Genomic DNA, 22068 nt, shown 5'->3' with positions numbered 1-22068 from the left:
CTAATTTCTCCTATTTATTCTTTCTGCAATAGAGATTTCTAGTTGCCTATCCAATGTCCGTTCTCCAATTTTTTATAACAGAATCCCTAGATTTGGGGGGGGGTAGCAATGGGCCCAACTAAAAAGCTACATATCCCAAGCTATCTTATAGCTAGCTATCTGTGGCTAATGGAGCTAAAGGTAGAAGTCATTGGGTGGGGCCTCCAGAAAAGCCTTTTAAAGGGCGTTCAACTGGCGCATGACTTTCTTTCCTTCTTTCCTTCCTTCTTCCCTTCCTTCCTCCCATCTGGAACGTGGGCATGATAATTGGAGCCCCAGCAGCTGTCTTGTGCATAAGAAGATGTGGTCACATTCTGGGGCTGGCAGAGCAGAGAGCTGGAAGGAGCCTGGGTGCCTGATGGACCACCCTAAGCATTGGATGGCTATGGCCCATCTGGGTCTCTCAACTCGACCTCAGGAGTAGCCTGGGCAACCTCAGTCCCAGATCCTTCATATTGATCTGAATCCAGGTGCCATCTTTTTCTCTCCGAGATCCACCTGCATGACCCCAAACTCTTGCCTTTTCCTCCTATTGAACCAGCTCTCCTGATGGCCTCTTCCATTCCGAATTGACCCAGGTCCCTATCCCTGGTCTTCGTGGCAGCCCATCCTTCCTGCTTGGCATTTCCACCCAAGGCTGGGGGTGGTGCCACCCAGTGGCCTGCCCTGAGAGTCGGGACCACAACCACAAATCCGGTTGTCAAGTCTGTGAAGGCAGGACCCCGATCCTGGGGCACAAATCTGGGATCCCAACCTGGATCCTAACCTTAGCCTCCAAGCCAGGCTCCTTTCTGCAGCCAGTACTGCTTTGCACAACATAAATCTGGTCACGTACCTCCTCTACTTAGCAACTTTCAAAGACTCACTGTGGCCTCTAGAAGGTCACTTTATTCTTGGGCCCCGTCTCCCAGGTAAGAGTGAAGCTCTGTCCGCCCTGGCAGCTTTTCTCGTCAGCCATCCTCAGGAAGACTTCCTTGACCTCCGGACCAGGGAATCTTCTTGGTCCCAAGACCCCCTGTCTGTCCCCTGTTAAGCAATGGCAGGTAGAGGCCCTGCTCAGGCAGACAGCGTAGGCCAGGGCCTGGGTCCAAGAAATTCCAGCAATTTCTGGGTGCCTCAGCCATGACGTGGGGCTCCTTGCACCTGCCCACAATAGCAGCCCAGCCTGAGCTCAGCCGACCCCTACTGGTGAGGAAAGAGGGCATGAGGTCAGCGGGTGGCAGGTCCCCCACTGCCTGCTGACAGCCAGGCCACCACAGTGGAGGAGTGGTTTCCTCCTCATCCCCGCTCCTGAAGAGAACCCAGGAAGTCAAAACCATCCCCGGAAGCTGTCGGATGAGAATTTGGCGTGGCCTTGGGAAATAAATCCAAAATGACCATGTGACCTTGAGCCCCATGTGTGTGAAACAGATTCCCGAAGGAAGGGACGCTTCGGGGTAAGGGTTCTCCCACTGGAGCGCGCACCGGGATCCCGTTAAAACAGACTGTGGCTCGGGTTCCACCTTCGGAGCATCTCCCGCCTAATAGATCTGGGGTGGGCCTGAGAACCTGCATGCCTCACATGCTTCCGCGGGCTGCTGCCGCCGGTCGGGGGGTCACACTTGGAGCACCCCACTCTACTAGGACCTAGACAAGCCGTCCTGGAGCCTCTGCAACCCCTAAGAGGCAGAGGACGTGCCCCCGGCTGGCACTGCTGAGTCAGGAGGTCATGGTCAAATGCCCACAGGTCAGTACCACCTCCTCAACTGTAGAAAAGGGCTTCTCGGCAGCCCCTTGGGTGCTCGCCCCACACCCCCAAATCCTGGCACACCCAGAGCCCGGGCTCCCCCCAGCTGTCTTAGCAATCCCCTCCTAAAAGAAGGAGAAAGATCTAAGGAAGGAGAAAGATCTAAAGTCCTTACTCTGCACTATGGGAAAAATATTAAGGAATTATCATGTAGCCTTAAACCCTATATATGCAAATGCACTCATTTGAATAACTGCCAATTTCTATGCCTCCTCGAATTAGGTATTCAAATTCTAGCCTGTGTACATGTATAGCTGTTCCTCTTCCTGGTTCAGGCTTAAATGGTCACGTGAAGGTTGAACCACACTGGCTTCTCTTCTGGGCCCCTGTCTCTTCAGAACAGAAAGGAATAATTAGGGATTAGTTTTCTGGAGCATAAATTGTCCCTTTGATGGTTGGGCTGGCCCTCTTTTTTGTCGTTTCTGTCACAGCCATCTGCCACCTCCCTCTCCCGTGCGTGGGGCTCTTGAAAAATACGGGATTTTTTTTTTTTTTTTTTTTAATCCCTCCGGTTTCACCACACCCCAGGAGGTGGCCGGGGCGGCGAGGGGGGACCCACATTTCACAGGCGGGGAGACCGAGACCCGTGGCTTACGTGGGCCACAAACGTGGACTCGGGCTTGGGGTTTTGGATTCAAACCCTGGGCCTCCCTGCTCTGTCACGTTAGTCCTCTGCCAGGGCACATTGTCCTGTTTTGCCTCCCATCAAAATTGGTGATAGTCCCAAGCTCGTTTCAAGCTCTTGTATTCTTGTATTCCAAAAAGGCCTGGAAATATAAAATGGGGACATCCCATTTTATAGATGAGGAAGCCGGGGCCTAAAGGTACCTGGCGAGTGAGAGTCAGAGCGGTAACGGAGACCAGGCCATGATGTGACGTGAGACCAGCCGGCGGCAGGACTGTTAGCATCTCTCGCAACGTGCGTTCTGCGACCTGGACATTGGCGGCTTGAGCTTGACCATGGTGGGAGCCTGGCACCCGTGGGAGCCGGCAAACACTACAAATCAGGGCATTGCACCTCCCCCGCCCCTCCCCCGAGCCCAATTCCAGATTCATCTTCCGTCTCTCGCAGGGACGTCTAAGGCTGGAAAGCAGCTTTATTTTCCGGCCTTTCTGGATCATCGCGGCTGCAGTCCTCCGCATCGCACTTGAGGCATTGCCAGAGGCAGGCCAGGCACTGCACAGCGGTCCCCCGAGAGGTGGCCCGAGTACCCACAGCTGCCTTCAGCAGAGGGACCATTTGCCTGCCACTCCACATTTCTTTCACCTCTGGGACCCAGGAGCCCGTGAGTCAGGACATTCAGCGCCTGCCTGTCCCGTCTGGCTCAGGACAGGTCGTGAATCTTTCCACCCCCCGGGGATGTTTAAGGTGAGGCTGGACGACACTTGGCCGAGTTGCTTCTGGGTCAAATCTATGCTCCAACGAGCCATGATTGTCCTCTAGGCTTAACACTTGACCTTACTCGTCCTTCAGAAGCTGCTGCTCTCTCCTGCTGGTTACATGCCCCGGCCTCTCCTCTCCCAGCCCGCCCTGCCCTGCCCATCACAAACCAAAGCCGTCTGGAGGCCCTCCCCTGCCTGAACTCAGAACCCAGACAGCGACTGGCCACTCACACCTCATTTCCCAATGACATGCCCCCGGTAGGGCCTCCCCTTTGGAACAAGACGCCGGCTTGAGAGAAGGCCTCTGTTAACTGGCTGGCCCAGTCTCCTCAGCTTCAAGGACACGGCAGGGGAGTCATGCCTACAGCTCCAGGCTGGGAGGGGCCGGCAGATGCGGGTTCTAGTCTCGGCCTGAAAAAGCCTTTTCCTTTTTCCCGGATGTTGGTGTTCTCATCCCTGGGTTGTAAATACTGGCCAAGGCCTGGGCGTAGTTAACGATGTTATTTCCTTCCTTTCTCTGAGACCCGCAGGCCCATTCCAGCTCACACCTCCCCGTCCCAGCATCACTGTGGGTTATCTTAATCACCTCTCCCATACAGAGGGACTCCTTCAGCAAAAGAGACACATCGTGGCTGCATTTTGACGGAGGCGGGAGAAAAGGTTTGGTGCGTTTTGATGTTTGTTTGCTCCTGACGCCCCGCCCACTTCCTGAGAGTACTTGAGGCAGTTTCTAATATGAAAACACACAGAGAACAACCCAAACGAAAACCAAAAAAGAGGTTTCCTGAGCCACGTAGCAAACTGGGAGGAAGAACGCTTCAGGAGCCTCGAATAATAAGATCTGATTTGCCCCCCCCCGAGCCTCCTGGCAGCCAAGGCAAAATGAAGTAGCCAGAGAAAGGTGATGGGGAACTTGGGGATTCTCGTGAAGGGAAACCTCGATCCTTTCCTGGAGGTGGGGCCGGGCTTGATGCCTCAGATACGGCCCACCGGGAGGGGGCTCACCGCCCCCCGCTTTCCCCAGGTGATGTCCACTCTCCCCAGCTGACCTCAGCGAAAGCCCCAGAGATTACAGGGATGCCTGCTGTATCTCCAAGCCAGCTTCATTAATAAACATGGGCGCCGAGGAGGAATTCTCCCAAGAAAGTTAGGAAATCAGAGTCGTGTTTATCCTAAGGAGCCCGGCATGCAAATACAGCAGCTGTTTCCATCCGTAAACAGGAGAGGAGAGGGATTTGGTGGCTGTTTGCAATGATCAAGTGTGGTCTAGACCGAAATAGTCAAGTGTGTTTGGGCTGGGAATTAGGTACAGATAAACATGAGGTAACTTGCTTTCTGCAGTGACTGTCTGGAAACACCGTGGGCAAACTTGTCCTTCATAAAGTGGATGATATTTTACACGCGCTCAGGCAGGCGTCAGTTAAAGGGCTCCGTTGGCTAATCTTCTGTTAAGGTTTAGCAACGTATGTCTCCTTTATCTATTTGGTACAGGTGACCATCTAATGGATGCTTGGATTGGAGGTGGGGGGGGGGGGGTCTCTACCATATCCACCTGCTAGGGCAGCCCCGCAGAGACTGCGTGTTCCAGAGGTCCTGCAAAAGCGCTGCCCCCAGGGCATTTGCAGAGGCTTCTGCAGAGGTGGATAAGACAAGACACCCACTGCCAAGCGAAGGGCTCAGAGGAGCGGGACAGTAACTTCCAGAACAATTTTTAAAAGGCTGAGCAGATCATACGAAGCCTTTCATTAAGGCTCTGAGTATGTGTGCAGCCTCATCTATCCCCGCAGAGGCCCTCTGGGGGTGGGGGGGGGTCGGGGGGTTGCTCACCGCTGTTGTGGCAAACTTCAGGGCTCCCCAAACATGTCAAAGCCATGCCCTTTGCCTGGACCCCCTCTTTTCTTCCTCTAGTGGCTCTCAACGGGAGACAGTTTCACTCCCCGGGGACATTTGGTGATGCCTGGAGACATTTTTGGCAGTCACAGCTTTGGGAGGGAGCTGTCGGCGTGTAGCCAGAAGAGGTCAACGTCGCTGAATGCCTGCAGTGCACCGCACGGAGTCGCAGCAAAGAAGGGTGCAGCCCAAATGTCGATAGTGCCCGGGTTGCAGCGACCTGCCTTCCAAAACTCAGCAAGGGGTAGCGCTTTACTCAAGAAAGCCCCCTTGACTTCTCCTGGCTGTGCTAGGAGCCCGCCGCCGGGTTCCCAGGCCAGCAGAGAGTTGGGCCAGGGGACTCTGATGAAGGACCCTAGGAATGATGAGGCACTGCTCCTTTCCAGTCCTGCCTCTTCTGTTTGAGTGAGTTCCTGGCTGGTTCCAATTCTGGACCAAGAAGCCTCCAGCTGGTCCCTTCTAGCCTCATTTCCCCTCCTGCCCCCCCCCCACCCCCGGTAAAAGAAGGAGCACAGACCCGTACAGTGCTGACCTCACTCTGCTCTGAGCTCCCACCCCTCCGAGGTGACAGCTGCCTGCTCCGTAAACCGCCTCGGCATCAGCAGCTGAAGCACAGGAAGAGACCGAGGTTAACTCCACTGCAGAAAAAGAGCAGGAGACCGAGGACCTTGTTAGAAAATATCTACTACGCAGAAGAGAAAGTCACAGTTTACTTCCCACAGCAGAGCCTTCTCTTCGGGGCTGTTGGTTTGTACCCTTCTCGCTGCTGCTTCTTGTCCCCTCAATGCCCCCAGCATGGCTGATCTGCCCCCAGACAGAGCCTCCTGAGCGAGAACAGGAGCAGGAGACTCTAAGGCAGGAACCAGGGGGGGGCTGCCTGGGGCATCCACCTGGGAATCAGGCTTCCACGTGACCTTGGACAAGTCTCCTTACCTGCCTGGGCCTCAGTTTATCCATCTGTCCAGTGGGAATGTAATGCTCGGGCTATCTCATGGAATCATTAGAAAATCGGTGGAGGAGGGGAAGACCAAGCCAGAGGATGCTGCTAATATTTCTGGAACCCTATTACACGCCAGGCTGTTTACATACATCGCTGCCCTATTATTCGTGCTGAGTCGTCCCTTCCACGGAGGAGGCAGCAGGCTCAGAGACGCCGACGAATGCCCAGGGTGAACCCGGATGTGATCGCAAGTCGGCGCCACCAAGGGCCACATTCTCTCGTCCACGCGATACTGTCTCCATGACATGTGCTGCCTGTGGAACCAGGGAGGGCTAACCACCTGTAAGCCTTTCCTAGGATGGTCATCCTACCACGCACTTTGTCCTTCGTTAAGGGCAAAGTATGTGGCACTGAGGAGACATCCCACAGGAGGAGAGGAAAGAGAAAATGGTGCGAGTTGGAGGAGGTAGGATTTGAACCGGGCCCTGGGGAGCGGGGGGGCGGAGCAGAGAGGAGGAGGGGGGCATTCCAGGCACAGAGAGAACAGGACCAAAGGCATGGCGGCTGGAATGAGGGTGGTGGACGCAGGGGGCAGTGAGAAGGGCATCTGAGCATCTGACTCACGCTCACATCACATGGGGAAATGACGGCGCGAAGGTGGGGGCCCTGGGTGCCTTGCGGGGATAAGCCACCTTTTCCATCCCCGTCCATGAACTGTGGCTCACAGATCCCCTCATCCACACTCTGGGGTCAGTGGCAGACTAGTGAAAAAAAAAAAAATGAAAAAGGAGAACCCTTGGAGATAATTAGCATTTTAATTGGGATCAATGCTTTAGGCGAAAAGGAGAATGCTTTACTGCAAAATTCCAGGCAGCAGCTGGCAAGTCCAGCAGGATCTGGGATGCTCTGCGCGGGGACGCAGTCAGTCCTCCCTTTTTTCTCCCCTCGCCTTTCCATTCAATTAACCTCCGCGCTCCCTTCTCCACGGCGGGCCTTCCGGGAGGTGCTTCACGCACCGTATCTCATTTAATTCTCGGAGCAGCCCAGAGCTCGCTGCTCGCTGCTTGCTGTGAGCCCTGCCCACCACCCCACTCTCGGGCTGGCCAGGGTCTGTTCAACCCCGTTTGCCGGTGTGACAACGGGAGGCTCAGATGACAGAGCTCTTAGGGGCAGGGCTGACGCTGATGTCCACATCCGCTCAACTCCCTGTCCAGTGCTCCTTTGCTGACAGCTCTTGGTCTGATGCAAAGATCAAGGCAGGGCCCGTGTCCTTTTCGCCAGAGCCCAGGTTAGGGTCTCAGTGGGCAAGAGGAAAGGGGAATGCCCGTTGGCCTGGAAATATGGGAAGGGTTCTCAAAAGTCAATCCCCAGCTAAGTGAAGGTTCTCAATTTAAGCACCATATTTAAAAAAATAAGTTAAATAGGGGCGCCTGGGTGGCTCAGTCGGTTAAGCATCCCACTTCGGCCCAGGTCACGATCTTGTGATTCGTGGGTTCAAGCCCCGCGTCGGGCTCTGTGCTGACAGCTCCGAGCCTGGAGCCTGCTTCGGATTCTGTGTCTCCCTCTCTCTCTGCCCCTCACCAGCTCATGCTCTGTCTCTCTCTCTCTCTCAAAAATAAATAAACAAAAAATAAATAAATAAATAACTATTAGAAGACTTTTTTAAAAAGTTAAATAAATAACAAGTTAAAAATAAGTTTGTATCATTTCATATGGAAATCACGCTGTCCCTAAAAGGACAGTGGGGACAGTTGGTGAAATCACACATCATTTGCCCATCAGATGATGGGCAGGTGAGCTGTTCCTGCTTTTTATCCAGTTTGCAGCCAGTTGAGGGGCCCAGAGCCTCCAGTGGGAGTCCCTTCCCCAGTGCTGCCCATGTTGATTTCCTCGCTGCCCAGCAAACCCTCCCCTTGCCTGATGAGCCCCAGGGTCTCCCTCTGGGGGCCGCCTCGGAAGGGCTCTCAAGAGAGGCTCTCACTCACCCAGCTAAGAGCAGGCCCAGGCCACACGCTGAGCCAGGCCACACCCCCCCCCCCCTCCCGGTCCAGGGGGTCTGCTGCTGACGTCAGAGTGAGAAGGTAAAGGAAGGTCTAAGAGCATCCCTGCCCATGGTCCCTACAGCCTGGAGACCAGGAAACACTCACTCTATTTCCCACACTGGGTCCCCTTCTGTGAGCTTCCTTCTGTGAGCCGACAAGGGCCCCATCGCTCCGAGTGTTCCAGAGTTCTTCGGTGGGTTGTAACCAATGCTCCTGAGCCAACGTTGCTGTGTTCTCCCTTGCTGCCCTCTGTCCTGGTGCCTTCTCTCCCTGCCATCAGCGTGCTGGCCTTTAGAAACCGTCCCCTCCTGATCCGAACGGTCCAAGGGATGGGGAAGCCCTCGACCAGCCCCTTAGAAGTGTGTGCAAAGTAGGAGTCCCCAGGATCTGAGCAGGGTGTGCAAGGCCGTCACCGGTCAGCTACACAGTCCAGCAACACATATTTTTGAGTTCCTACCGCGTGCCAAGTTCAGTGCCAGCCTCTGGAGGTGCGGCCAAGGCTGCCGGGGGAGGCTCTGAGGCTTCTGTCAAGACTGAGCATTCTGGCCTGGGAAGCGCCCTGCTAAGAGGACTGAGGTTTAGAACTGTGGTCCCAGCAGGGTCCTTCCATCCAGAGCCAAACTGCAATTTACAGGAAATTTTAGATAGCCTTTTTATCTTTATAGCAGGAAGCTGGGTTGTGACCGAGGGTCCCTCACCTGTGGACACTCAACTGGTTGGGCACATAAGCCCTGTGTAGAAGAAGAGACACCATGGGACAGCAGGTCAGGAGCCCTGGGAGCCAGCCTGGTCTCACATTCACATTTATGTGAATTTATTCTCCATTTAGTAGGCGTTTTTTTTTTTTTTTTTTAATTTTTTTTAATGTTTATTTTTGAGACAGAGAGAGACAGAGCATGAACGGGGAGGGTCAGAGAGAGAGGGAGACACAGAATCTGAAACAGGCTCCAGGCTCCAAGCTGTCAGCACAGAGCCCGACGCGGGGGCTCGAACTCACGGACTGTGAGATCGTGACCCGAGCTGAAGTCGGACGCTCAACCGACTGAGCCACCCAGGCGCCCCAGCCTAGTTTTCATTTTTGAGTGTGCAAGGACATCACACGCCAGCCTGTCTTCACGTAACTCACAGTTTACACTCATCGTTAGATTGTGGCCTAGCCTGTACGCGCGCGCGCGCACACACACACACACACACACTCGAACACCTGCTTCTAGTCTGTGTCCCGTGACAAGCCTGAATGGTGAAGAGACGCCTGGGTCCTGCCTTCAAGGCATTGGGAAGAAAATGAGAACCCCTAGCCTGTTGCAGGGCACCCTCGGTGCAGCTTTGAAATCCGAGGCTGGGCTCCCGGCCCTTCCCTGCCCTTTCCCGCCTGCGGTTTTCCTCTCGGCCTCCCCTGGGGAAGCAGGCCCTGCCAACGAGGCTGGGTTTGATCAAAGCCTCCCCAAACCCAAGCCGAAGCCGCAACTCTCCGCATTATTAAAGCGTTTAATAACTGTCCACGGCTCCTCCCTCCCAAAGACCCTGGAAGCCCTCTTGCGCCTCCTTCCTTCACCCTCTGCCTTTTAATGGCAGGAGGAGCGGGAGGGGGACGTGGGGGGAGGGGTGCTGCGACGGGCGGATGGATCTGATTTCCCTCGCCAAATTCCAAATCATAATCGCAATGTTCCTAATTTCCATGTTCGGGAAAGCTCCTTACAGTATAACAAATGCCCCAATTACCGTGCTTGCCTCCCCTTAATGTCGTTTTAAACACACTGCTCCATTTCAGTCCCCCTCCCCCCTCCCACCGCCACGTGCAAATAAACCCCTGTTACGGCTTCCTGTGTGCAGAACAGGTCTCCGGCCTGCCTGGATCCAGAGATTTCAATCTTATCTGGCAGGAAGGGTAATTTGAAATTTAATCATCTTTTCCCCAAGCCAGAATGCCTTATTATTACTTTTTCAGAGAAAAGAACAGGCCCAGAAATCAAGCTCCAAAGATCGGTGTGGAGGGAGAGGGGGAGGCGGAGGGTGCACCAGGCTGTGGGTCTCTGCCACCTCATTAGGGATCTCTGTTTTCGGGACAATCCCTGTGACCGTTTTCAGCGGGAGCAGAGCCAGTGGGCAGGGCCTGGCAAGATCCCTCCGGCCGAGAACTCTCCCCTAGACCAGTTTTTCCTGGGCTGAGAATCCCACAGAGAAGATTTTTTTTCCCCCTCCCTTGTTGAAAGGGAGTCGTCCCAGAGAGGTGGTACAAGGTGCACTGGTGAGTCAACAGGCTTTCGGGGAAGCCACCCGGTACCCCGGCCCCCCAGCTGGTCAATGGAGGTGTTTCCGCCGCAGCCCGCGGCCTGGAGACAGAAAAGAGAAATGCTGAACGTTCTTGGGCAAACCGGATTCTGTCCGCGGACTGTGGAGAAGAAAGAAGCTATACGGAGCCAGAAGCTAGTCCAAGGGACTCTCTTCCCGTCATCAGCCTGCACACTTCTGAGCGGGGACTCTGGCTGTCACCGTGCCTGGCCCAGTCGGGGAGGTTCCTTCCTGTAAGGAACATACTCAACACTCTACCGTATACAATTAGGAACATGGAACATGTTGACCGCTGGCCCCTGAAGGAAATTTGGTAGAGGTGGCCACAGCCTTACAATCCCAATGACCTGACAGCAGCGATCTCCAAAGCTGAAAGAAACGCCTCCGAATGCTCAATAACAGCAAAATTCAGTCGACGGTGCTAAAGGGAAGATAGAATCGGCCTGCTGTTTTGCCTCCAGAAAATGCTAGCACGAAGCCGTTGACGTGGGAGAAAAGGATCAAAGAGAATATAGTCCAGAATAGAGGGAAAAGCTATCTTGTGGGCATGTCAGGCAGCTAACTGCTAAATATTGTTGTTGGTTCCTGGATTTTGTCGTGTGTGTGGTATTTGTCAGCTTTTTAAGATGGGATTTGTTGTGATTTCTCATCCTAAATAACACTCAGTCAGGGCGCTGGGTGGCTCAGTCGGTTAAGCGTCCGACGTCAGCTCGGGTCATGATCTCGCGGTTCGTGGGTTCCAGCCCCGAGTGGGGCTCTGTGCTGACAGCTCAGAGCCTGGAGCCTGCTTCAGAGTCTGCGTCTCCCTCTCTCCGTTCCTCCCCTGCTCACTCTCTCTCTCTCTCTCTCAAAAAGAAATAAATATTAAAAAAAATTTTTTTTCAATAACACGCACTCTCATACTTAATTTTGGACTCGACGTTCTTTTTCTTTAACGAACACCTAACCAGACCTGGGTCCAGTCTGGCAGGTTGGATGTGGGGACACCAGAAAGATGGTCAGGGATGACTCTAAGGTTATGTCTTTCCAATGTTTGGGTAGTAAATTTCCCCCCTATTTTATGCAATAATGGGAACAATTAGGTTTTAAGAATGACCTTATGTGGCAAAGGAAACAGCTGGCCCCTTCTGTTGACTTGCTATTATGTTTATATTTTGAACGCCACTGGTCTGTGAAATCTCAAGTCCGAGCTGGGCAAAGCTGTTGAGGGGGACTGCCAGGGAGCGAGTCCTGGAGTCATGCCCTTGGACAGAAGGGGCTGGGGAAGACTTGGCTGTAAGGAAAGGTGCAGACTTACCCGTGCCAGGGGCCGAGAGCACAGCACCAGGAGAGACTAAGGACTGTTTCCCAGGACTGGCCCCACCTACCTCTGTGGGCCCGTCCTCATGGCTCCTGACCCCTGCCTAGTATCTCCGACAGCCCTGACCCCATTGTCACACCTGTTCCCCTCTACACTCCCAGCTCTTTGCGGTGCAAACCCTCCGGGGGTTCTGTGTCTCCACGCCTGCCCAAATGCCCTCCTGGGCTTCTCGGCATCCTCGCACACACAGGAGGTGGTCTGCCGCTCACGCTGGGGCTCCCGATCACCCCAGGTCTCTTCCTTACTGAGGCCGACTCATGGCAGCACTGGCCGATGGGACCAAGTGGCAAAGGCGTCTGAAACCCTCAACAACAAGCAGCTGCTCGGAACCCCTTCCCCTCTACCCTGCAAGAGGTCCAGCCAAGACCACCTTGGAAGACAAAACGATCCTGTTTAAAATCACCCTTAGTTGTGCTTAATTCTGGTTTTTTTTTTTAATGTTTTATTTATTTTTGAGACCGAGAGAGACAGAACGTGAGCAGAGGAGGGGCAGAGAGAGAGGGAGACACAGAATCCGAAGCAGGTTCCGGGCTCTGAGCCGTCAACACAGAGCCCGACGCGGGGCTTGAACTCACGGACCGCGAGATCGTGACCTGAGCCAAAGTCGGACGCTTAACCGACGGAGCCACCCAGGCACCCCAGTTGTGCTTAGTTCTTTCTGTCCCTTGGGTAGGGAGGCAGCCGCCCAAAGATGTTTGTTGACCTTCACTGGCGCCACCCCCCAGGTCAACCTGGAAAATGGCACCGCCAGTGTGGTGGCGAGGGGGCCGCGGCGGGGCTGGCCGCAATGCCTTTGTTTCACTGCAGTACATCCTGCACCCTTGGACTACCCGCCCCCTCCCGTGCAGGAAGAAGCCAAGCAGAATGAAACAGTATGGCCACCCCTCCCCCAGTGCTTACTTATGCGTCAGGCTTAACCCTCCAACCCTCCAGCTGGTGATCCCCGGTTTACAGAGGGGAAACTGAGGACAGCTCCCATTTCCCAGCCGTCGACCTCAGGCCGCGCTCCACACGGTGGTCTGAGGCCAGAATCACCGACGAGTGAGAAATGCCCAGCTTCTTTACCTCCGTCATCCCAAATCTGCGCCTGAGGTACCCTCGTTCCAGGGTGGCGGGGAATTCTGTGGCAGTTACTCTTATGATCTGACACCCCCACTCTCTCTGCGCCGCCCCCCGCCCCAGGAACTTCAGGTTGCTGGAGTTTTCATGGAGCCCAGAACTGAAGCAGGACCCCCAGAGGCCAGGCGGTGGTCGGCACCCCCTCGTCCTGCATGGGGTAAGCTCCTGCAGCCCCCAGCTCCCAAACACTGTCCACTCCTCGGCTGCGTGAAGGGTGAAGGTCTTTGCCAGGCAGGTAACCCTGAGCTGGGGGCCCGGCCTCCTTGTGGCTGCCCAGGGCCACCCACCCTTCTGGCGTCTTGCCTGGGCGAGAATGCTCCCCGCCTGGGGGCCTGCCCACTGCAATCCCATCCCTGCATCGCGCAACGCCATTCTTTTTCCTCTTGTTGACCTCAAAAGTGTTCCCTTTTCTTTGTCCCTGACGTAGCACCTACAAAATTTTAGACCAACAAACCGCGAGACAACAGACCAAGGCCAACGTGGTGATAAATAATGTTACACACACAGCATCTCATTCTTAATCCTCACAGAAGCCCTCCGTGGGCGGGTATTCTTAGCCGCATCTCACAGATGAGGAAACTGAGGCTTAGGACCATCAGCTGGCTTATCCCAGTGTCCCACAGCCTGTTCAGTGCAGAGCGGGGAGTGGAACCCGGGTCTGTCTTCATCATGCCTCAAGAGCTATGTTTAAAAGAGTCTATCTTTTAAAACATATTGAGTCTAACACTGAAAACGAAACCCCAGGGGCAGGCCTCCCTCTTCCCCGTTCAGGCCAGGCCTTCCACCAGTGCTGCCTCCTGGAGTCTGTATGGGGCCTGCCTGAAACATTTCCTGTCTCATCCAGCTGCATAACCCCGCTCCTGCCTCTGAGAAAGAGGGCCAGTAAAGGCTTCCAGTCTCCCCTGGAAACCAGCGGAGGATGCCAGCCCCCCCACCTCCCACTTGCAAAAGCGGAGGGGGGGTTGCCCCCAAGGGAGCCACAGGGGGCGAGAACAGGGGACACCGGGACCCGGAGCTAAACTGGGGAGTCAGGAAGCAGTGACCGGGCCTCCCTTCTATATCCTCTCTGCAGGTGCAAAGCAGGGTTCCCGTGAGTCTGGTAGCTCGGAGGGGCTGGGTTGGTGGCAGCGACCCTGCCCCCTAATTAAATGGAAAAGCCCAGGGAGCAGGATAATGAGCTGTGTCCCCCTGGCCATGGAGGTGGATGCCTTCCTTCACTGTGCTGCAGCTAGACTCTGCCAGAATGTTCGCGGGCGGCTAAGACACCTGTTTTAATTTAGAGATGAAGCCAAAAGGAAGTCAGCAGTGGCACAAAGAGGCTGAGTGAGACTTACCTCGGGGGTCGATGGCAACGCCCGGGCCCCGCCCCGATATCTGATGACTGTAGGGAGTCAGCTTGTCTAGGGGTAAAAGAGCTCCGTGCAGTGTAGACCGCTTACAAACTCCGGTTTGCAATGAGGGCCTTTTGAGGCCTGGAATTTTGCACCATTTGCCTGGAAATCTTACCAGAGGAGGCACAGACACACGGGGCCCCCAGAGGGAAAGGGTCCTGCCCGAGGCCACAGGGCCCTTTAATGCCAGGGTCCCCTGAGGGTCTCTAATGGGCGAATGCTGCCGGAGAATCCCAGGAGCGAGGAGAGGATTCCGGGAGGGGGCTCTGAACTCGGGGGGTGGGGGGGGGGGGGGCAGAGGTGTGGCAGAGATGCCAGGAAAGGAGAGACAAGGCCATCGTCATCATGGGAGATGCCTCTCAGGCTTGGCTTTGTGCCCTCATGAGGAGGGAGGCCATGGAGTGAGGTCAGTGAGAGGCAGACACAGGGCTGGAAGCTGGGTCTTCTCCAGGGCTTCGTGAGGCCCCAGAGGAGGTTGTGGGGCCTCCCTGCTTGCTTCCTTCTAAGGAGTGACTAGAACTTTCTTTTCCCACCTCCACCCCCCTTCTGTTTTCTCTTCCTTGTTCCTGGTGGGGAGGGGACTTGGGTAAGACAGAGTGAAGACAGAGACTGTATCAGCTTCATAAAACATGAAGTGATGTCACAGCGGGTGCGGGTAGCCAGGGCCTTCCCTGAACTGAACGTGAGGCCTGGGGACCTGAGCCTCTCTCCGAGTGGACAATGGGGATCACTGCCCAGAGCCAAGAAGGACTTGTCACCTCTCAGGGACCCCCTGGAAAGGCTGGAAGAGGCTGGGGGAGGGGACAGGGGAGGGGAAGCAAGACGAGAGTGTCCCCAGGATGGAAAAGGGACCGTGGAAACAGCTGGAAACAGATCTGCCGCAAGGGGAGCTCAGCAGGTGACTGAGAAGGCCTCCCAGTCAGCACGAAGGAGGGACCAACATGTCAAGGGCATGGGTGACTGAGCGTGTTCGTGGAAATACAGCTCTGTTCTGAGCTGTCATCACACACACGGGGAAGTCCCCCCAGAACACAGAAAACCCCAGAGAATAGCTACCTGATGTCAGGGAAGGAAAGGTTCCTCACCAAAATCATACACCACGAGGGACAAGGCCAACAGATTTAGCTGAGTCACAAATATTTCACTACTTTATTTGCACTGATTAAAAAAAAATAAACACCGTATCTTGGGGAGCCTGGGTGGCTCAGTCGGTTAAGCATCTGACGTCAGCTCAGGTCATCAACTCACAGTTCGTGAGTTCGAGCCCCGCGTCGGGCTCTGTGCTGACAGCTCAGAACCTGGAGCCTGCTTCAGATTCTGTGTCTCCTTCTCTCTCTGCCCCTCCCCTGCTCACGCTGTCTCTCTGTCTCTCTCTCAAATAAATAATTAAACTTTAAAAAGAAAAAATGTGTTGACCTCTGACTTAGATTCTATAATTAATATTTACGGCACGTGCTTTATCGCATACCCAGCCAGCTATGAAAAGAGAGATTTGCGACTCAGATATTAGCAAAAGATGAATAGCCAAAAGACCTTGAGAAGGAGCGAGTCCGGACTTCCTTTGAAGGGACCCAGAAGGGATGGGAAAAGTGCCGGAAGAGAAGAGTAGATGGTTGGTGTGGGCCGTGAGCATTTGGAATCTTCTGACAGTAAGACTGTTATCGCCGCTGTTGTTTTTTTCCTGGTAACGGACCTGTCCGGCCCGGATGGTGCAAAGAGCTCCCACAGTGCTTAATTACGTTTGGGGAAGACCATTTGATTAATGTGGACTTTATGCCCCAAGGAGGCAAGGTCCACACAGCAGTGTGTAAGTTTGATGCCTTGCACAGTGTTGGGTCATCCATGACCCCCGTCAGTATTTGTTAAATCAACGAAGCCCTGAATCTCTGAGACAGGAGATGAGTCATCGACCCCTGCTTCACCGAGGTATTGCCTCACTTGCCCGTGATGGGAATGTCCGGCCTACCCTGTCACCTGGAACGAGGGACTCTGGGAAGGTGCCAGTTTAATCAGCCACTACTCCTGGTGGGAGCTGCAGGGATGATCTGGAATGTTCGCTGCATCGAAGGTGCTATCGTACAGGTAGGAGGGACATGCCTCTCTTCTCAGTCACCATCAGGCAAAGAGGAAGGGGATGTGCATCCTCCAGCAGGAAGCAGGAAGAACATTTTGTACAGGTGCTAAGCTGTAGCAATTTGGCTTTCTAGGTCGTTCCTGAAAACCAGCTTCAAAATAGTTCCATAAAAGGCAATGTGATTGCAAACAGGTGTCTCAAAAATGCATAATATGGCCTACTGTTTCTGAGTAACATTTTTTAAAAAGAGTAGAAGAGCAGTCGGTTTGGGGTAGTGAAAAAGATCAGAAAAATGGTGTAATTGGGTAATTCACGAGCGGCTGGCAAACCATCCAGGCTCCAGATGCCGATCCCTTCGCCGTCTCTGAAACGCTGTGTGCTGTTCTTTGACTGCAAAGACGCCTTCTCCAGGCACCGAAAATTAATTGGGCATTTCCTTGGAGGGGCTGTTGTGATTGTATTTATTTTGGTTGTTTTTTTTTCTTTCTCATTTTGGCAAATTGGGAAGGCTGGAGTGTGTCTGCCCTCTCATCCAACGTTCATTGCTATGGGAAAGAAGCATACATTGGGCATCTACTAGGTGCTCCCTCTGCTCAACAATTTTATTCCCTCATTCCTTCGGTCATTCATTTGTTCAGGAACCTCACGGTCATGGTCATGTTCCTGTGCTTCAGGGGTTGCTGAACTGGAGGGACTTCTGAAAGACCAAGCATAATAATTCCACTCCTCCTATCCATGATGGGTTTAGTAATGATCACGTGGCCCAATTTGAGTTGATGAGCCTTGAGGACACGTCTCTTGAGCTGCTGGAAACGGTTTCTTAAAAATGGACATAAAGGTTTTTCTTTAAGGGTGGTGAAAATGTTTCGGTTGAGTGTTCAACTCTCGACTTGGACTCAGGTCGTGATCTCAAGATGGCAGGACTGAGCCCCACGTCAGGCTCTGCCCTGGGATTCTCTCTCCCCCTCTCTCTCTCTGCCCCTTCCCCACTCATGCTCCCTCTCTCTGTCTCTCTCAAAATCAAATTTTTTAAAAAAATAAATACACAAATAAATGAAATGATCAATTTCATGTTGTGTGACTTTCATCTCAAGGGAGAAAAAATGGACAGCAAGAAGTGTCCCTCGCCTTGCTGGCCTTCTCTTAATGCCATGTGAGGATGCCAGCCTGGAACTTCAGCAGCCAGCTCGTGCCCAGGAGGGCACCAGCCTGGAGGCAAACATCTGTACGCTGAGGGTGGCAGAGCAGAAAGATGGAAAAAGTTGCCCTTGATGGCACAGAGAAGCTGCGAATTAGGAGACCCGGGGATAGTCCTGTCTTTGGGTCTACTATACGTAACATATTAGATTTCCGGTTTGTTGAAGCTGTCTGCAGTCACATTTTGTCAGATGTTGTGGGCTGGCAGCAGAAAGCACTCTGACTGTGTGTGGTCTGTTTCCTCCGGTCCCGGAGGGCAGGCGCCTCGCCTCCGCTCAGCAATTTCTTCCCATGCCTTATAGTCAAGCCCATCACAGAGTAGACGCTCGGTGTTTGTGGAATAAATGGGCATTTTACCTAAATTATTTCATTGAATTTTTAGAACAGCCCTGGGAGACAGATGGGACCGCCTGATTTTATTTTATTTTTTTAATTTTTGTTAACGTTTATTTATTTTTGAGACAGAGAGAGACAGAGCATGAGCAGGGGAGGGGCAGAGAGAGAGGGAGACACAGAATCGGAAGCAGGCTCCAGGCTCTGAGCCATCAGCCCAGAGCCCGACGCGGGGCTCGAACTCACGGACCGCGAGATCGTGACCTGAGCTGAAGTCGGACGCTCGACCGACTGAGCCACCCAGGCGCCCCAAGGGACCGCCTGATTTTAAAGCAGAGGAAGCTGGGTCTCAGAGATTAAATAACTTGTCCGAAGCCAGAGGACTCAGTTCAAGTCTGTCTGACGACAGTGCTTCTCGTTCCGGTCTGCCCTGCGGCCTTTAAGTGCAAGACCGTGGACGAGGACAGGGCTGCAGGCTGTCCGTGAGACTTCTGTGGCTGGATTTAGCTTTGCAAGGGTGCAGGCTCAAACGGCCGCTGAGATGGTCACGCGGCTTCCATGGTCGCCGTTTCATGGTGCGTACGATGTACTTGGAAATAGACCTTCTTGTCGGGTTCTGGCTGCAGCCCTGTAACGAGGGTGGGAGGTGCAACCTCACGTTTTAGGGATGAGGAGGCTATCCCGAGAGCAGGAAAGTAAGATTAACTTTCCTCCCCGCTTACTGTGAGACTTCAGAGGGTTAATGGGATGAACGTCACCCGTGAGCTGTAAGACACTCGACCCGGTAGGTGATTATTGCTGGAGCCCCAAGAAAGGGATTTTCAAAATGACAGGCTCATAATTATAATAATAGCCAGCAATTATTAAGCCCCTGCTACAGGCCGGGCACTGCATTAAGCACTTTACGTGAATTTTCTCATTTAACTCTTACCGTGTAAGAAATGCTATTATCTCAGATCTACACATGAGGCAACAGAAGCCCAGAAAGGTTGAGTGATTCTCCCAAAGTCACACAGCTATTCTCAGAGGAGCCGGGACTGAGTCCGGTCTGACTTGGTCACTGTAAGAAACTGCCCACCTGTTCCTGAGTCTCTGACACGCAGCTGCGGTCTCTGATATCACCAACCAAACAGGAAATTGTACTTGTCGGTTGCCTTTGAGGATGACCGAAAAACGGCCCCGAGTAAGATGTGTCTCTGCTGAATGATGTAGACTCATCCCTGCCTGCCATTCTTCCATCGAAGCTTTGCATCTTGTTGTTAAAGGTCAGAATTGTCCCATTCGAAAGGACAAATAGCCCCCTGGCGAGGGTCCCCTTGTTAACTCTGTATGAGTATAATCATCTTAGTTAATCGCTAGTAAAGGTGTTGCAGGAAAGCATGAAAGAGGGAAACATCCCTCCTCCCCGGTACACCGGGCCCAAGTGCAGTTCACCCCAGCTTCTGCCCGGGGTGGGAGAGGGCAGTGTATTCGCTTACACAACCTAGGAAAACGGCTTGTGCATAGATTCAGGGATCACATACATGGAGTGGATTTCTCTTCCTGCGAAAAGCTCAGAAGGTTCTTAAGCCCCTCCTGCCGCCAAAATGCAAAGCGCAAGAGATGGCCATTGCGTCCCAGGCGCCTAGAGGAGACACTTGCCAAATCGGAGGACAGCCACATGCCCTGCTTTTGCAGCAGGTTGGGACAGTAGCAAATAGGAGCTCGACTAGGCAAAGCTTTGGAGGAGCCGCTCAGGAAGACCCCGCCCTCGCCTTGGGGGTATTGCGCACTTCTAGAATAAACACCCTCCAGCCCTCTTGGCGGGTGAATGAGCTCCCGGTCTGGCTCGGACAGTCAGAACTGGGACCGGGCGGGTATGGAGAAGCCAGGGTGATCTCTGCACCAGACAACAGAAGGCAATCCAGGGCAGCGGTGAGGGTCTTACCCCACATGGCTCCTCACTCGTGCAACCTGCGAGGTGAGATCACTGTTATAAACAAGATTCCCATGACAGCCACAGTGGTGTAGGCGGATCATGTTATCCTAGGTACATATTTATGCTTAAATGTTTGGTTTGAAACTTGACACAGTTGATCCCTGTGGTCTGCATTCGGTACTTAGCCAGTGCCCCTTGCTTTTTATACAACCTTGAGCTTCAAGAGTCATTCGTGGTGTTGTTAAGGAGGGGGAGTCCAGCCCGGAGCCCCCTCCGGCAATTATGGTTAATGATCTGGTGCCTTTACCCATGTGAAATGTTGGTGGATGAGGGAATTGCTACAAACCACTTGGATGGCAATTGAACCCTGTGAATCTAAGCCTCTCATACTTCCTAAGGTGGTCATTCTTCTTCTGAAACTGTATACCAGTCACCCAATAGACGGCAAGCATGCCATCTATAACAGCGGCAATCTGAAAACACGCGCGACGTCCAACAATGGGGGGTGCTCGGGAGAAGTGGTGCATCCACTTAAGGGACCATCAGGGAGCTGCCGGGAATTATGTTGATGAAGAGTGTGCTGAACGGACGTGCTTGCAGCGTAGAGTGAAGAAACAGCACTCAAAACTGAATGCACGCTGATTATAATCTATAAAAAAAAAAATTAACAATCCCATGTACTAGAGGGAAGTCAGAGCCTGAGTCATGTCTGCGTGGGGATCCATATATTTCTAAGCGTGCTTGGTCATCGTGTGGGGTGGGCTTCCCGGGGCACGTGTGTATGTGCTGGCTTGCACGAAGGTTTGAGGGAGGCCCCCAGAGGGGCGGGCCCCGGGGACCGGGGAGCCAGCACCGCCTGCCCTAGGTGTATGGTTCCCAGACACCCTCCCATGGGCCAAGTCCGCGGGACAGAGGGCAGCAGGGGGATAGCAGGTGCTGTTTTGACAAGGTGCGCAGGTGACCCACTGTCTTGTAGAATGTCTTCAGGGCAGAAATCCACGGGGCAGCCTCCTTGCTGGTTGGCTGCAGCACCCCTTCGGCACCTTGCAGTGGCAGAGGTGGTGGTGGCCAGGCCCTGTCACCCCGTGGAGGTGTCGGATGTGGGCATCACCAAGGGCAGCCTGAGAACACAAGAGCAGCACTCTAGTATTAGGTGTGAGCACATACTGGGCATACCCATGTGACTGCAGGGAGTGTGGTGTGTGTGTGTGTGTGTGTGAGAGAGAGAGAGAGGGAATTGACAGGCAGGACAGAGCCAGAGGAACAACAAGGCTACTGGGGCTGGGCTGGCCTGCTGAAATCTAAGCGACCCCTACCTACACATCTGGAAGAAAACCTATCAAAACACTAACAGTAGCACAGGGGAACAAAAGGAGCCCGGAGTAGACAGATGACCTTCATGGCACCCCTTAGAGATAGTGCATAGGGTCTGGTCATGTGCTACAAAGCCCTTGCACTAACCTTCCCCCCCACCAACATGAAGGATGACTGGTGACAGCCTCAGGCACCCCTCAGACACTGAGCTCCTAGCCCAAACCAGATGCTGTCCTAGGAATGAAAAGGGGTATCGGCCCAATCCTGACCTTCCAGTCCAGCAGCAAACCCCTGCCTGTCTCTCCAGGCTCAGCCCTGCCCCCCCGCTGCTCTGTGCTCCCCTCCCTTTCTTCTAGCTCCCTGCCACCTCAGGGACTTTGCATGTGTTATTCCTTTGAATGAGAACACTAGTCCCTGTCTTCCTTCTGGCTGACTGTTATTCTCAGTCCAGGTCTCAGCTCACATATTCCCTCCTCGTGGGCTCACATCAACACCAACCCCTCAGTCTCCTTGTCCTACATGCTCATTGCTCCCTGATTTTTCCCTTCGTGGCACTTTTCAGCTTATAATCTTAAGTGTATGTCATTTTATGGGATTGATGTCCAGCTCCCCTGTTGGACTGTGAGCTCTGTGAGGGGTGGGGCTGTGAATATGGGCTCAGCACAGTACTTACTTGGAAGGCATTGAGCAAATATTTGTTGGATGGATGGATAGATGGGTGGATGGATGGATGAATGGATGGATGGATGGGTAGATGGATGTGTGGATGGATGGATGGATGGTTGGATGGATGGACGGACGGACGGACGGACGGGTGGATGGATGGATGGATGGATGAATGGATAGATGGATGTGTGGATGGATGGATGGATGGGTGGGTGGATGAATAGATGGATGGGTGGATGGGTGGATGGATGGATGGATGGATGTGTGAATGGATGGATGGATGGATGGATGGATAGATGGATGGATGGATGGATGGATGGGTGG

The 22068-nt window shown here is 53.6% G+C and overlaps 1 long non-coding RNA gene across 1 annotated transcript; it reads right to left on the bottom strand.

The window, feature by feature from the left end:
• Window positions 1-1319: 1319 nt before the first annotated feature.
• LOC125908929 (uncharacterized) lies at window positions 1320-15013 on the bottom strand. Its single transcript, XR_007453491.1, has 4 exons — window positions 14186-15013; window positions 5631-5736; window positions 2421-2592; window positions 1320-2157 (listed from the first exon to the last, which is right to left on the bottom strand). It is a non-coding gene; the product is annotated as an uncharacterized LOC125908929 (long non-coding RNA).
• Window positions 15014-22068: the final 7055 nt, after the last annotated feature.

The sequence above is a fragment of the Panthera uncia genome (genome assembly GCF_023721935.1).
Source record: "Panthera uncia isolate 11264 chromosome B3 unlocalized genomic scaffold, Puncia_PCG_1.0 HiC_scaffold_1, whole genome shotgun sequence".
NCBI classification, from domain to species: Eukaryota; Metazoa; Chordata; class Mammalia; order Carnivora; family Felidae; genus Panthera; species Panthera uncia.
The sequence above is the reverse complement of the archived record's forward strand: the minus strand, read 5'-3'. Positions and strand labels throughout refer to the sequence as shown.